Source organism: Heterodontus francisci, chromosome 46 (genome assembly GCF_036365525.1).
Source record: "Heterodontus francisci isolate sHetFra1 chromosome 46, sHetFra1.hap1, whole genome shotgun sequence".
NCBI lineage: Eukaryota > Metazoa > Chordata > Chondrichthyes > Heterodontiformes > Heterodontidae > Heterodontus > Heterodontus francisci.
In genome coordinates, this window is record NC_090416.1 from 6,612,516 (window position 1) to 6,629,077 (window position 16,562).

A 16,562-nucleotide genomic window follows, 5' to 3' on the forward strand; every position below is an offset into this window, starting at 1 on the left:
CAAGTCATCTCTCATTCTCCTTCGCTCCAATGAGAAAAGCCCTAGCTCCCTCAATCGTTCTTCGTAGGACATGCCCTCCAGACCAGGCAGCATCCTGGTAAATCTCCTCTGCACCCTCTCTGAAGCTTCCACATCCTTCCTATAATGAGGCGACCAGAACTGAACAGAATATTCCAAGTGTGGTCGAACCAGGGCCTTATAGAGCTGCAGCATAACCTCGCGGCTCTTAAACTCAATCCCCCTGTTAATGAAAGCCAACACACCATACGGCTTCTTAAGAACCCGATCAACTTGGGTGGCAACTTTGAGCGATCTATGGACATGGACACCAAGATCCCTCTGTTCCTCCACACTACCAAGAATCCTGTCTTTAAGACTGTATTCCACATTCAAATTCGACCTTCCAAAATGAATCACTTCACACTTTTCCAGGTTGAACTCCATCTGCCACTTCTCAGCCCAGCTCTGCATCCTGTCAATGTCCCGTTGCAACCGACAACAGCCTTCCACACTATCCACAACTCCAGCAACCTTCGTGCCATCGGCAAACCTGCTAACCCAGCCTTCCACTTCCTCATCCAAGTCATTTATAAAAATCACAAAGAGCAGAGGTCCCAGAACAGATCCTTGTGGAACACCTCTTGTCACCGAGCTCCATGCTGAATACCTTCTATCTACTACCACCCTCTGACTTCTATGGGCTAGCCAATTTTGTATCCAGACAGACAACTTTCCCTGAATCCCATGCCTCCTTACTTTCTGAATGAGCCTATCATGGGGAACCTTCTCAAACGCCTTGCGAAATTCCATATGCACCACATCCACTGCTCTTCCTTAATCAATGTGTTTTGTCACATCTTCAAAGAATTCAATAAGGCTTGTGAGGCATGACCTGCCCCTCACAAAGCCATGCTGACTGTATCTAATCAAACCATGCTTTTCCAAATAATCATAAATCCTGTCTCTCAGAATCCTCTCCAATAATTTGCCCACTACTGATGTAAGACTGACTGGTGTATAATTCCCAGGGTTATCCCTTTTACCTTTCTTGAACAAGGGAACAACATTTGACACCCTCCAATCATCTGGTACTACTCCAGTGGACAGTGAAGACGCAAAGATCATCGCCAAAGGCGCAGCAATTTCTTCCCTCGCTTCCCCTAATATCCTTGGGTACATCCCATCTGGCCCCGGGGACTTATCTGTCCTCATATCATTCAAAATTTCCAGCACATCCTCCCTCTTAACCTCAACCTGTTCGAGCATGTCAGCCTGTTCCACACTGTCCTCACAAACGACCAGGTCCCTCTCACTAGTGAATACTGAAGCAAAGTATTCACTTAGGACTTCCCCTACCTCCTCCGACTCCAGGCACAAGTTCCCTCCACGATCCCTGATCGGCCATACCCTCACTCTGGCCATCCTCTTGTTCCTCACAAAAGTGCAGAACGCCTTGGGATTTTCCTTAATCCTACCCGCCAAGACTTTTTCATGTTCCCCTCTAGCTCTCCTAAGTCCATTCTTCAGTTCCTTCCTGGCTACCTTGTAACCCTCTGGAGCCCTGTCTGATCCTTGCTTCCTCAACCTTAAGTAAGCTTCCTTCTTCCTCTTGACTAGCCTTTCTACATCTCTTGTCATCCAAGGTTCCTTCACCCTACCATCCCTTCCCTGCCTCATCGGGATATACCTATCCAGCAGTCGCAGCAAGTGCTCCCGAAACAACCTCCACATTTCTGTCGTGCATTTCCCTGAGAAGATCTGTTCCCATTTTATTCTCCCCAGTTCCTGCCTAATAGCATTGTAATTCCCCCTCCCCCAATTAAATATTTTCCTATCCCGTCTGCTCCTGTCCCTCTCCATGACTCTGGTAAGGGTCAGGGTGTTGTGATCACTATCACCGAAATGCTCTCCCACCGAGAGATCTGCCACCTGGCCTGGTTCATTGCCAAGCACCAAGTCCAACATAGTCGCCCCTCTGGTCAGCCTATCTACATATTGAGTCAGGAAACCTTCCTGGACACACATGACAAAAACTGCTCCATCCAAACTACTTGCACTAAGGAGATTCCAATCAATATTAGGGAAGTTGAAGTCACCCATGACGACAACCCTGTTACCTCTGCACCTTTCCAAAATCTGCCTCCCAATCTGTTCCTCCATGTCTCTGCTGCTATTGGGGGGGTCTATAGAAAACTCCCAACAAAGGGACTGCTCCTTTCCTGTTTCTGACTTCCACCCATAATGATTCAGTAGACAAACCCTCCTCGATGACCTCCCTTTCTGCAGCTGTGATACTATCCCTGATTAACAGTGCCACTCCCCCAGCTCTTGTACCTCCCTCCCTATTCCTTTTGAAACATCTAAACCCTGGAACATCCAACATCCATTCCTGCCCCTGTGATATCCACGTCTCCATAATGGCCACAACATCGTAGCTCCAAGTACTGATCCATGCTCTAAGTTTATCACCCTTATTCCTGACACTTCTTGAGTTAAAATAGACACATTTCAACCCATCACACTGGCTGCAACTTTTCCCTGTCAACTGTCTAACCTTCCTCACAGACTCTCTGCACTCTGTATCTGCCTGTTCAACAGCTACCCCATCCACAGATCCGTGGTTCTGGTTCCTATCCCCTTGCCAAACTAGTTTAAACCCTCCCGAAGAGCTCTAGCAAACCGCCCGCCCAGGATATTGGTGCCCCTCCAGTTCAGATACAACCCGTTCTTCTTGTACAGGTCCCACCTTCCCCAGAAGGTATCCCAATGTTGCACATATCTGAATCCCTCCCTCCTACACCAGTTCTGTAGCCACGTGTTCAGCTGAACTCGCTCCCTGTTTCTCACCTCACTCGCACGTGGCACCGGTAACAATCCTGAGATTACTACTCTGCTCGTCCTGCCTTTCAGCTTCCAACATAACTCCCTATATTCGCTTTTCAGGTCCTCATCCCTTTTCCTAGCTATATCATTGGTACCGATATGTACCACGACCTGTGGCTGCTCCCCCTCCCCCTTAAGAATCCTGTAGACTCCATCCGAGACATCCCTGACCCTGGCACCCAGGAGGCAACATACCATCCGGGAGTCTCGTTCACGACCACAGAATCTCCTGTCTGTTCCTCTAACCATTTAATCTCCTATCACTATCGCTCGCCTATTCTCCCCCCTTCCCTTCTGAGCTACTGAGCCAGGCTCAGTGCCGGAGACCTGGCCACTGTGGCTTTCCACTGGTAGGTCGTCCCCCCCAACCGTATCCAAAACGGAATACGTATTATTGAGGGGAACGGCCACAGGGGATCCTTGCACTGTGCGCCTATTTCCTTTCCCTCCCCTGATGGTCACCCAGCTACCTTTATCCTGTAACTTAGGTGTCACTACATCCCAGCTGCTACCTCACTCGCACTATCGCTGCTTCAGAAAAAGCTGCTGCAACAAAAGGTAAGTTATTTTAAACTGCCCAACTATATAGGTTTACTTACCCAGCAGTCCCCTGGTCCGCTGAAACACAAGGTAATTTACTTTAAGCCGAAACTCACCTTCCCAGCTGCTACCTCGCTCGCACTATCGCTGCTTCAGAAAAAGCTGTTGCAACAAAAGCTAAGTTATTTTAAACTGCCCAAATATATAGGTTTAATTACCCATCAGTCCCCTGGTCCGCCGAAATAAAAGGTAATTTACTTTAAGCCGAAACTCACCTTCCCAGCTGCTACCTCGCTCGCACTATCGCTGCTTCAGAAAAAGCTGCTGCAACAAAAGGTATGTTACCTTACCCGAGCTGAGCATAGAAGGTTATTGAGCCACCTGCAGCACTGGAGCCATGTCCTCTTTACAACACCGTGGTTGCTGACCTCGTCCGTGATCTCCAGACAGGCACTCTTGGTCATTTGGGAGGGCCTTCTTCTGCAATCTGCATTGAAGAGGACCTTCTGCCTCGCCTCTACCACCTGGAAGAGGACCTGCAGTAATTCCTCAGAAAATCTGGGGAGAGTGTGGAAAACTCTCCCCTCCATTACTGGTGATTCGTTCTGCAGATTGTATGTTTTCTATTTTTCTTTCCTGCTTCTGGGCACTGCCAACCCTCCTTTACTTCTTGTAGGTGCAGAGCCTTGTATCCTCCTCTAAACTTCCCACAGTAAGAACCAACTCTCTTCCACTGATGTCAGGTAAGAATTAACTGGTCCCTTTGCTTGCTGGAAGCCTTTTTAACGGGCTTACAGCTGCGTTTGCTAGGTGTGGCCCCGCCCCCGACACTGTTCAGCAACCAACCTGCGTGCGCCCTTTTGAAGGCACTAATGATGCCGATGGCCAGGAGTGGGATCTCGCTGCCGCCGAGAGCGACAAAATTCCGACCCCAGTGTCTTACTTATTAGTGAGAATCTGGGAAATCTTGAATTTCAAAGGGGTGTCCTTGTTCCTGAGTCCCTGAAAGCTACAGCAGGTACAGCAAGCAATTAAGAAGGCAAATGCTATGTTGGCCTTTATTACAAGCAGATTTGAAAATAAGATCAAGATGTCTTGCTACAATTTTATTGAGCCTTGGTGAGACTGCACCTAGAGTGTTGAGTGGAGTTTTGCTCTCCTTACCTAAGGAAAGATATACTTGCCATAGAGTGAGTGTAACAAAGGTTCACCAAACTAATTACTGGACTGGAGAGATTGTCCTATGAGGAAAGATTAAATAGACTGGGCCTTTACTCTCTGGAGTTTACAAGAATGAGATGTGATTTCATTCAAAGATGCAAAATGCTTACAGAGCTCGACAGGTTAAATGCAGGAAGGATGTTTCCCCAGCTTGGAGAGTCTAGAACCAGGGAACACAGTCTCAGAATAAGAGGAAGGCCATTTCGTACAGCAATCAGGAGGAATGTCTTCACTCAGAGGGGCTTGAATCTTTGGAATGCTCTGTCCCAGAAGGTTGTGGAGGCTCAGTCATTGAGAATGTTCAAGACTGAGAACGATAGATTTATACACATTAAAAGCATCAAGCGATATGGGGATAGTGCAGAAAATAGTGCTGCAATAGAAGATCGGCCATAGTCTCATTCAATGGCGGAGCCAGATTCAGAGTACTGAATGGCCTACTCCTGCTCCTTTTCTTATGTTTTACTTAATAGTCCAGATCTGCAATTAACTTGATCGCAGATAAACTGTGTACCAGTTATCATGTCCAATTCAACAAATAACGGCAGCTATGCACCCTATGACCAAGAAAACAATTAACACATTCCATTAACTTCCATCGTATGCGCAATTAAAGAAAGCAATGTAAATACATGCCCAAAACGTTACTTGCCAGATCAAATTTATCCATTAATTGAAAAATTATGACCTTGTGCAAAATTCATCAGTCCAAAAATTAATTACTTGTAACATTAAAGCCTATGTATTAGTTACCAGGTCCTGTTTAACAATGAATTGCAAATTCATTCTGCAATGCATTGCTTGTAATGTCAAATAAACAATAAAATGTAATGTTATTCCCCTGTGTGTTGGTTATCCAGCCCAATAAAGCAATTATTGGTAACCTCATTCCCTTGTTCATTAGTTATCAGATATAATTTCACAATTAACTGTAAATATATCCCCAGGTGTATTACTTAACAGTTCTAGTCTAATAATGCATTGTAACTTTCTTTCCCTGTGCATTGGTTATAATTCCCAATATAACAATAACTCTTACTTTATTCCCTTGTCTATTGGCTATCAGGGCCAATTAAATTGTAACTTTATGCCACGTGTAGCAGTTATTAGGTACATTTTCGCAATTAATTGCAATTCTGTTCCCTTGTGTTTAAGGTCATTAAGACCAAGTAAACAGTTAACTGTAACCATATTCGCAGGTGACTTTTTATTATTTCAAGTCCAATGCAAAAATTAACTGTGACTTGCTGTCCTATCTACGAGTTGTCATGTATAATTTTACCATTAGCAGAACATTTATTCAATTGTGCATTGATTATAATGTGCTCTTCGAAAAATAATTGTAACCTTATAACCCTGTGAGTTTTTTTAAATCAAAAATAAAACAATTAATCGTAACATGTTCCACCATGGCTGAGTTATTGAACTCGATTCACCAATAATTGGAAATATATTCAAGTGCACATCACTTATCAAGCCCAATTTGACAATTGATTACATCTTCAGTCTTCAGGATTGCTATCAACTTAATGGAATAATCAGCTTTAAATTTATGTCATGAATATTAGTTCCCTGGATCAATTTAACAAGTAGGTTTAAACTTATTCTGTATGCAGGTTACCATATCCAAATAAACTATTAACTGCCACCTTATTCCCATGGCTGTTGTCACTAAACCAAATTTATAAATTAACTCCAACTGTATTCTTTGGTGTATTGCTTGTCATGTTCAAATTAAAAATTAACAGTGACTATTTCCCTGTGTGTTGCTTATCAAGCACAATTCAACGATCAACAATAACGTTCTTTGTGTATGTATCAGTTTTCAAGACCAATTTAACAAATAAATGTGAACGTTTTCCCACGTGTAATCTATCAAATCGATTATTACAATTAACTTCAACTTTATGTAACAGTGTTTTGTTTACCTCTGAAAATGCAAATAACAGTAGTTTAGTTTAGTTTAGAGATACAGCACTGAAACAGGCCCTTCGGCCCACCGAGTCTGTGCCGACCATCAACCACCCATTTATACTAATGCTACACTAATCCCATATTCCTATCACATCCCCACCTGTCCCTATATATTTCCCTACCACCTACCTATACTAGGGGCAATTTATAATGGCCAATTAACCTATCAACCTGCAAGTCTTTGGCATGTGGGAGGAAACCGGAGCACCCGGAGGAAACCCACGCAGACACAGGGAGAACTTGCAAACTCCGCACAGGCAGTACCCAGAATCGAACCCGGGTCCCTGGAGCTGTGAGGCTGCGGTGCTAACCACTGCGCCACTGTGTCGCCCCTAATTTTCCTGCAGTCTTTTGCTTAATATGTCCATGTTTATAATTAACAATAATGGCCAAAACTGGAGCACTGGAGTGCTGAGTTTGGTTGCATTAGAGTGCTATAGTGGAAGTTTGCTAACTGCGGATAATGAAGGGTTAATTTTATCTTAAATCTAATCTGTCTTTTATTTAGCAGATTAACTTAACAGTTGCTGTCAGGGTTGGATATCGTGAGTTTTAGATCAGCTTCAAACAGGGTTCACACAGGCTCTGTTTGCAGCTGCACCTTGTTAATTAGATAACTGGCTTAAACCAGTTTTCAGGGAGCTAGAGTCAGTCAGTTTAAAAGTGAGCCAGTTTACAGTGCTGACATTGTTTGCACTGGAGTGCTGCATTGGGTTGCATTAGAGTGCGATAGTGGAAGTTTGGTAACTGAGGAAGTTCTGGAAGGAGGGTCTCAGTGAGGCTAGAAACAGGAGGCTGGTGCAGCGAAACACCTGTCCTCAGTGAGGGGAGCCAAGAGCTTCCGAAGAGCACAGCTGACTTGGAGAAGACTCGGAGGGTGGAGTTCCAGACAGGTAAGTATAAAAAAAACTTACCTTTGGTAAAAAAAAATGAAGTGACGTCACAGGAAAGCTGTGACATGATTGGCTGGTAGGATTTTCTTTACTGAATTAGAAAATAAAACATTGATAAAAATTGATTAAAACCCTAATTAACTAACTAATAAGTAGAATCAGTAAACCAGAGGGAGGAGGTTACTGTATTTAGTTAGCATTTAATATTAATAGTAGAAATCTAGCACTAGGGACCATATAGTTAATTATAACAAGGAGGGATTTAATAAGTACTTATTTATTTCAAATTAATTTATTAATTAGTGCTAGAAATGTCAGTTAGAGGGGTGAAGTGCTTCACCTGTGAGATGTGGAAGGTCCGTGATGCTTCCAGCGTTCCGGAGGATGACATCTGCAGGAAGTGTACCCAGTTGCAGCTCCTCACAGACCGCATGGATCATGCAGGTGGCAGAAAGTGTCATAGACAGGAGTTTTAGAGAAGTGGTTACACCCAAGGTGCAGGTAGATAGATGGGTGACTGCTACAAGGGGCAGGCAGTCAGTGCAGGAATCCAATGTAGCCATCGCCCTCTCTAACAAGTATACCATTTTGGATAATGTTGGGGGGGATGGCCTATCAGGGGAAAACAGCAGCAGCAAGAGCACTGGCACCACAGCTGGCATTGTTGTTCAGCAGGGAGGGACAAAGCACCGAAGAGCAATAGTTATAGGGGACTCTATAGTCAGGGGCACAGATAGGCGCTTCCGTGGACGTGAAAGAGATTCCAGGATGGTATGTTGCCTCCCTGGTGCCAGGGTCAAGGATGTCTCTGAACGGACAGGGGGCATTCTGAAGGGGGAGGGTGAACAGCCTGACGTTGTGTTACACATTGGTGCCAACGACATAGGCAGGAAGAGTGACGAGGTCCTGCAGGGAGAGTTTAAGGAGTTAGGTAGAAAGTTAAAAGACAGGACCTCTCGCGTTGTAATCTCGGGATTACTCCCTGTGCCACGTGCCAGTGAGGCTAGAAACAGGAGGATAGTGCAGCTAAACACGTGGCTGAACAGCTTGTGAGAAGGGAGGGTTTCAGATATCTGGACCAATGTGATCTCTTCAGGGACAGATGGGACCTGTACAAGAAGGACGGGTTGCATCTAAACTGGAGGGGCACAAATATCCAGACTACGAGGTTTGCTAGCGTCACTCGGGACGGTTTAATCAAGTGCAGCAGGGGGGTGGAAACCAGAGCAATAGGACAGCAAGTGAAATAAATGAGGGGGAAGTAGTAAATAAGGCCAGTAAGACTAAGAGGAAGAGCAGGCCGGGAGATGTTGCGGAGCACTGCGGAACTGGTGGTCTGAAGTGCATGTGTTTCAATGCGAGAAGTATAACAGGTAAGGCAGATGAACTTAGAGCTTGGATTAGTACTTGCAACTATGATGTTTGCTATTACAGAGATTTGGTTGAGGGAAGGAAAGGATTGACAGCAAATGTTCCAGGATTTAGAAACTTCAGATGGGATAGAGGGCAAGGTAAAAGGGGTGGGGGTGTTGCATTACTAGTTAAGGAGAATATCACAGCTGTACTGCGGGAGGACACCTCGGAGGGGTGGTGCAGCGAAGCAAAATGGGTGGAGTTCAGGAATAGAAAGGGTGCAGGCACGAAGTTGGGGATTTACCACAGGCCTCAACATCCAGCGGGAGGTAGAGGAGCAGATATGTAGACAGATTTTGGAAAGATGTAGCTGGGTTGTAGTGGTGGGTGATTTTAACTTCCCCTATATAGACTGGGACTCACTTAGTGCTCGGGGCTTGGATGGGCAGAACTTGTAAGGAGCATCCAGGAGGGCTTCTTGAAACAATATGTAGACAGTCCGACTAGGGATGGGGCGTACTGGACCTGGTATTGGGGAATGACCCCGGCCAGGTGGTCGAAATTTCAGTCGGGGAGCATTTCGGGAACAGTGACCATAATTCCATAAGTTTTAAGGTACTAGTGGATAAGGATAAGGGTAGTCCTCGGTTGAAGGTGCTAAATTGGGGGAAGGCTAATTATACAAATATTAGGCAGGAACTGAAGAATTTAGATAGGAGGCGGCTGTTTGAGGGTAAATCAACATCTGACATGTGGGAGTCTTTCAAACGTCAGTTGATTAGAATCTAGGACCAGCATGTTCCTGTGAGGAAGAAAGACAAGTTTGGCAAGTTCTGTGAACCTTGGATAACGCGGAATATTGTGAGCTGAGTCAAAAAGAAAAAGGAAGCATTCGTCAGGGCAGGAAGGCTAGGAACAGACGAATCCCTTGAGGAATATAAAGACAGTAGGAAGGAACATAAGCAAGGAGTCAGGAGGGCTAAAAGGGGTCATGAAAAGGCAAACAGGATTAACAACATCCCATGGCTTTTTATACGTATATATAGAGGAAGAGGGTAACTTGGGAAAGGGTTGGCCCACTCACGGACAGAGAAGGGAATGTACGTGTGGAGCCAGAGGAAATGGGCGAGGTACTAAATGAGTACTTTGCATCAGTATTTGCCAAAGAGAAGGACTTGGTGGATGATGAGCCTAGGGAAGGGAGTGTAGATAGTCTCAGTCATCTCAATTATCGAAAAGAAGGAGGTGTTGGGTGTCTTGTAAAGCGGTAGATAATTCCCCAGGCCCTGATGGGATCTACCTCAGAAATACTGAAGGAGGCAAGGGAAGAAATTGCTGGGGTCTTGACAGAAATCTTTGCATCCTCATTGGCGACAGCGAGGGCCCAGAGGACTGGAGAATCGCCAATGTTGTTCCTTTGTTTCAGAAGGGTAGCAAGGATAATCCAGGAAATTATAGGCCGGTGAGCCTTACATCAGTGGTAGGGAAATTATTAGAGAGGATTCTTCGGGACAGGATTTACTCTCATTTGGAAACAAGTGGACTTATTAGCGAGAGGCAGCATGGTTTTGTAAAGGGGACGTCATGTCTCACTAATTTGATTGAGTTTTTTGAGGAGGTGACAAATATGATTGACGAAGGAAGGACAGTGGATGTTATCTATATGGACTTCAGTAAAGCCTTTGACAAGGTCCCTCATGGCAGACTGTTACAAAAGGTGATGTCACACGGAATCAGAGGTGATCTTGGAAAGATGGATACAGAACTGGCTCTGTCATAGAAGACAGAGGGTAGCAGTGGAAGGATGTTTTTTCTGAATGGAGGGATGTGACTAGTGGTGTTCCACAGGGATCGGTGCTGGGAACTTTGCACTTCATAGTCTTTATAAATGAGTCGGCGGAAAATATAGCTGGTCTGATTAGTACGTTTGCGGAAGACACAAAGGTTGGTGGAGTTGCGGATAGTGTTGAGGATTGTCAGAGAATACAGCAGGACATAGATCGGTTGGAGACTTGTGCAGAGAAATGGCAGATGGAGTTTAATCCGGACAAATGCGAGGTGATGCATTTTGGAAGGTCTAATGCAAGTGGGAAGTATACAGGAAATGGCAGAACCCTCAGGAGTATTGATAGGCAGAGAGATCTGGGGGTACTGGTCCCCTGGTCACTGAAAGTGGCAACGCAGGTAGATAAGGTAGTCAAGAAGGCATAAGGCATGCTTCATCGGTCGGGGCATAGAGTATAAAAATTGGCAAGTCATGCTGCAGCGGTACAGAACATTAATTAGGCCACACTTAGAATTTTGCGTGCAATTCTGGTCGACACACTGCCAGAAGGACGTGGAGGCTTTGGAGAGGGTACAGAAAAGGTTTACCAGGATGTTGCCTGGTCTGGAGGGCATTAGCTATGAGGAAAGGTTGGATAAACTCTGATTGTTTTCACTGGAACGACGGAGGTGGAGGGGCGACATGATAGAGGTTTACAAAGTTATGAGTGAAATGGACAGGGTGGATAGTCAGAAGATTTTTCCCAGGGTGGAAGAGTCAGTTACTAGGGGCCATAGTTTTAAAGTGAGAGGGGCAAAGTTTAGAGGGGATGTGCGAGGCAAATTCTTTACACAGAGGGTGGTGAGTGCCTGGAACATGCTGCCGGAGGAGGTGGTGGAAGCAGGTACAATAGCGACATTTAAGAGACATCGTGACAAATACACGAATAGGATGGGAATAGAGGGATACGGTCCCCGGAAGTTCAGAAGGTTTTAGTTTAGGCAAGCATCAAGAACGGCGCAGGCTTGGAGGGCCGAATGGCCTGTTCCTGTGCTGTACTGTTCTTTGTTCTTTGTTCAAAACCTTTGTACCAACGACTGTGTCCAATTTAACAATTAGTTACAGTTATCTACCCCATTGCACATCTTACTACGAACAATTAAACACTCCAGTTATTTCAGTATCTGGTGTCCACATTATGTGCAATTGAAAAATCTATATAAATGTATTCCAGACATAATATTTATCCGTTCAAATCGCACAATTAACTGAAAGTTAATGGCTCTGTACAGGAATTATCATGTGCAAAAATAATTGATTGTAACGTAATACCCTATATGTTATTTAACAGGTCATCGTTTAACAATTAATTGTAACTTCATCCGCCCATGTATTGGTTATGATGTCCAAATAAACAATTTGCTGTAACTTGATCCCCTTGTGTACTGCTTATAATGCCCAATTTAATAAGTATTTGTAACATTACGCCCCCGTGTTTTGGTTGTTACGCACAATTTAACATAAACTCTACTTTTATTCCCCTGTGTATTGGTTTTCCCGTACAATTTCACAATTAACTGTCACTTTATTGCCTTCTGGTTATTAACACCAATTCAACAATTAACTGTATCCTTATTCCCAGGCGTGTTTTATCAAGTGTAATGCAACAATTAACTCTAACGTTTTGTCCTGTGTACTAATTATCATGACAGATCTTACAGTTAACAACACCTTTACTCCCCTGTTCTTTGCTTTTTATGTCCAATTAGACAAATAATTATGACATTATAATACTGTGAATTGTTATCAAACACAATGCAGCAGTTAACAGTAACCTTACCCACGGTGTCTGAGTTATTAAGCCCAATTTTTAAAAATAACTTGTATCACTTATTACGCTCAATTTAACAATTAACTCTATCTTTATTCCCCATTTGGATTGTTATTAAATCCAATATAATAATTACCTCGAACTTTTTGTCATGTGTATTACTTTTCTGGAGCAATTTACCAAATAAGTTTGCATTTATTATTCTGCCTGTTGGTTATCATGTACAATTAAACGAAGAACTGTCTTATTCGATTAGTTTGTTAATGTTACAATTGAACAATTATCTCTAATTTTATTCTTTAGTGCATTGGTTATCATGTTCAATTACATAATTAGCAGCTATTTCATCCCTTGTGTATTGCTGATTAAGTCCAATTAAACAATTAACTGTTACTGTATTCTCCTCTGTATGCTTATCAAGTCCAATTTAACAATTAAATATAATTGTTTCCGACGTGTACTCTATGAAGCTCAACATAACAATTTACTGGAATTCTGCACAAGAGTGTGTTATTTCCGATTTAAAATTTAAATAACACTAACGTCTTCACCTGTGCTTTACTTAATATGCACATGCTTTCGAATTAAATGTAACACTTATAGCCTGTGTACCAGATATCATCTCCAGTTTAACAATTAACAACATATGTCTTCCGTGCACTCCTCACCATGACCAATTAAATAATTAACTTATTTCATTAGCTAGTGTCCACATTATGTGCAATTTAATGAACCAGCGTAAATTTATTCACGATATACTTCTCATAAGGCCAGATTTAACCATTAAATGAAATGCTATGATCATGGGCATGAGCTATCATGTCACAACCAATTCATTGCAATAATAGTTATCAGGTTTAGTTTAGAAATGACTTGTTACTTTATTTACCCATATTGGTTAGGAGGTCAAATTTGACAATTATCTGTAAACTTATGCCCCTGTTTATGGTTTTTATGTCCAATTTAGCAATAACTTTAAGCTTATTCATTTTTGTACTGCTTATCATGTGTACACATACTCTATAAAGCCCAATATAACAATTAAATGTAACTTTGTGCATCATTGTGTTATTTATCATATCAAATTTTAATTAAAGTAAGCTGTTCACTTGTATGTTGCTGAATATGTTCTACTTTATAATTGGTTTTAACAACCATTAAGGGCATGTTAGTAAGCATGACCAATTTAGGAATTTCACTTCATTTGATCACGATGTGAATTGTTAATTCTATTGGTTAGTGCCTGTGTTGCATGTAAAAATATTAAGTATTAAGCCTTCATCTGCACTGTAACAATTCTGTGATTCCAACTTATGATTTGCTTTTTTCTTGCAAACCATTTTTTTCAGTGACTCTAGCAGATGGAGATGGTGAGAGGGCTCAGTCACTGCAGTGAGACAAGGACACCAGCAGATGGAGATGGTGAGAAGGGGACAGTAACTGCAGTGTGACAGGGACACCAGCAGATGGAGATGGTGATGGGGGTGGGGGGGTGGTGGTGGTTGTGCAGATACTGCAGTGGGACAGAGACACCAGCAGATGGAGACGGTGACAGGGGACAGTAAATGCAGTGAGACTGGGAAACCGGGAGATGAAGATTGTGATCGGGGGCAGAAACTGCACTGAATTAGACAGTAGGGGGTGTTCAAATGGGGAGTTAGACAGGAGGGTGTGTTGACATGGGAAGTTAGAGAGGAGGGGGTGGTCACCAGGGGAATTTGGCAGGAGTGGGATGTTAACCAGGGGAATTAGACAGGAGGGGGTGTTCACAGGGAAATTAGAGAGGAGGGGGTGTTTACAGGGAAATTAGAGAGGAGGGGGTGTTCACAGAACAATTACTCAGGAGGGGTGTTCACAGGGGAAATTTAAGAGGATGGGGTGTTCATAGTGGGGAATTCGACAGGAGAGGGTGTTCACAGCGGGCATTAGACAGGAGGGGGCGTTAACTGTGGGAAATTACACAGGAGGGTGCTTTTCACAGTGGGTAAATACAAAAGAAGGGGATGTACAAAGTGGGATTTGTACAGGAGTTGGTGTTCACCGGGGGAGACAGGAGTTTTTGTACAGAGTAGGCAATTATGCAGGAGGGTGAGGTGTCCTTTGTGGGAATTCGACAGCAGTCCGGTATTCACAGTTGTGAGCATTTAGACAGCAAGGCTGAATGTTCACCAAGGCTGAATTAGAAAGGAAGGGCCCATAAATGAAGGTTTTCTTCAAGGACAGGTCTGATGATTGTAGACATTGGAGGAAAGATGTGAGGGCATTGGTGAGGGTACAGAAAATATTCACTAGAATGGCTCCAGGGATGATGAACTTCAGTTAGGAAGATAGATTGGAGAAGTTACGATGAGCTTAAGGGGAGAGGAAGTACTAGAGGGTCCGACATCCTTGAAAATGGATAAATCTCCAAGCCCTAATGGAATGTATCCCAGGTTATTAAAGGAAGCCATTGAGGAAATAGTGGATGTTCTGAGGATCTTCTCAAATCCTCACTACATACAAGCGACGTACCAGAGGATTGGAGGTCTGTAAAGGTTGTACCAATGTTTAAAAAGGGTGTGAGAGATAGACCACATAATTATAAGCCGGTCAATCAGAGAGATAGGAAAAACTGTTGCTTCGACAGGCATGGATTACTCAGGGATAGTCAGTAAGGATTAGCTAAGGGGAGGTCGTGTATTACTAACTTAATTTATTTATTTTATGAATAAGTAACAAGGAGGATTGACTGTGGTCGTTCAGTGATTAGGCCTGCATGGATTTCAGTAAGGCATTTGACAATGTCCCACATGGCAACTTGACAAAAAAGTAAATGATCATGTGATTCTGGGGAATGTGACGTGTTGGTTCCAAAATTGGCTCAGTGACAGGAAACAAAGCGCAATGGTTGACGGATGTTTTTGTGGAAAGCCGTTTGTAGAGGCATTCTACAGGGCTTAGTGTTGGGTCCCTTCCGTTTGTGGTGTATATTAATGATTTGGACTTACATGCGGGAGGCATAATTGAGAAATTTGCAGGTGACGCCAAAATTGGCAGTGTAGTTGATAGTGTAGATGATAGTCATAGATTTCAGAATTATATCAATGGTTTGGTTGAGTGGGTGGAAAAGTGGCAAATGGAATTCAAACCGAAGAAGTATGAGGTAATGCAGTTGGGGATGGAAAACAAAAGTGAGGGAATACACAATAAACGGGAGGATATTGAGAGGGGTAGAAGAAGTAAGAGACTTTGGAATGCATGTCCACAAGACCCTTAACGTAGCAGGAAAGGTAAATAGAGTGGTGAAAAAGCATATGGAATGCTTTCCTTTAATGGCCGAAGTATAGAACACAAAAGCAGGGAGGTAATGCTGTAAGTGCATAAAACACTGATTAGGCCACAGTTGGAGTATTGTGTACAGTTCTGGTCACCACATTACAGGAAGCACATTATTGCTCTGGGGAAGGTACAGAGATAAATTTGCAAGAATGTTGTCAGAGCTTTAAATTTGCAGCTATGAGGAAAGATTGGATAGGCTAGGGTTGTTTTCCATCGAACAGAGGAGGCTAAGGGGTGATTTAATAGAGGTGTGCAAAATTATGAGGGGCCGAAATAGAGTAGACAGGCTGGACCTGTTTCTCTTAGCGGAGTGGTCAATTACCAGGGGGTGCAGTTTTAAGTTGATTGGTAGAGGTATTAGAGGAGACATGAGGAAAACCTTTTTTTACCAAAGGGTGGTGAGTATCTGGAAGCCACTACCAGGATCGGTGGTGGAGGCAGAAACCCTCAATTATTTTAAAATGTACCTGAACATGCACCTTAAGTACTGTCACCGGCAAGTCTATGAACCAAGTGCTGGAAAGTGGGATTAGATTGGGTGGCTAGTTTTTTTTCAGTCTACACGGACATGACAGCCTGAACGGCCTCCTTCAGTGCCTTAAATTTTCTGTGGGTCCATGGTTCTAATGGAGCCAAGTGGTGTCACTCGCAGTGAAAGAAGCCAATGTCAGAGGTATGGGGAGATAACGGATAGGTTTGCTGCAGCTTTGGAGGGGAGGATAGAGATGGGGAGAGGTGAGGACATGGAGGGATGCTAACTCAATGATAAGAATTTTAATTATAA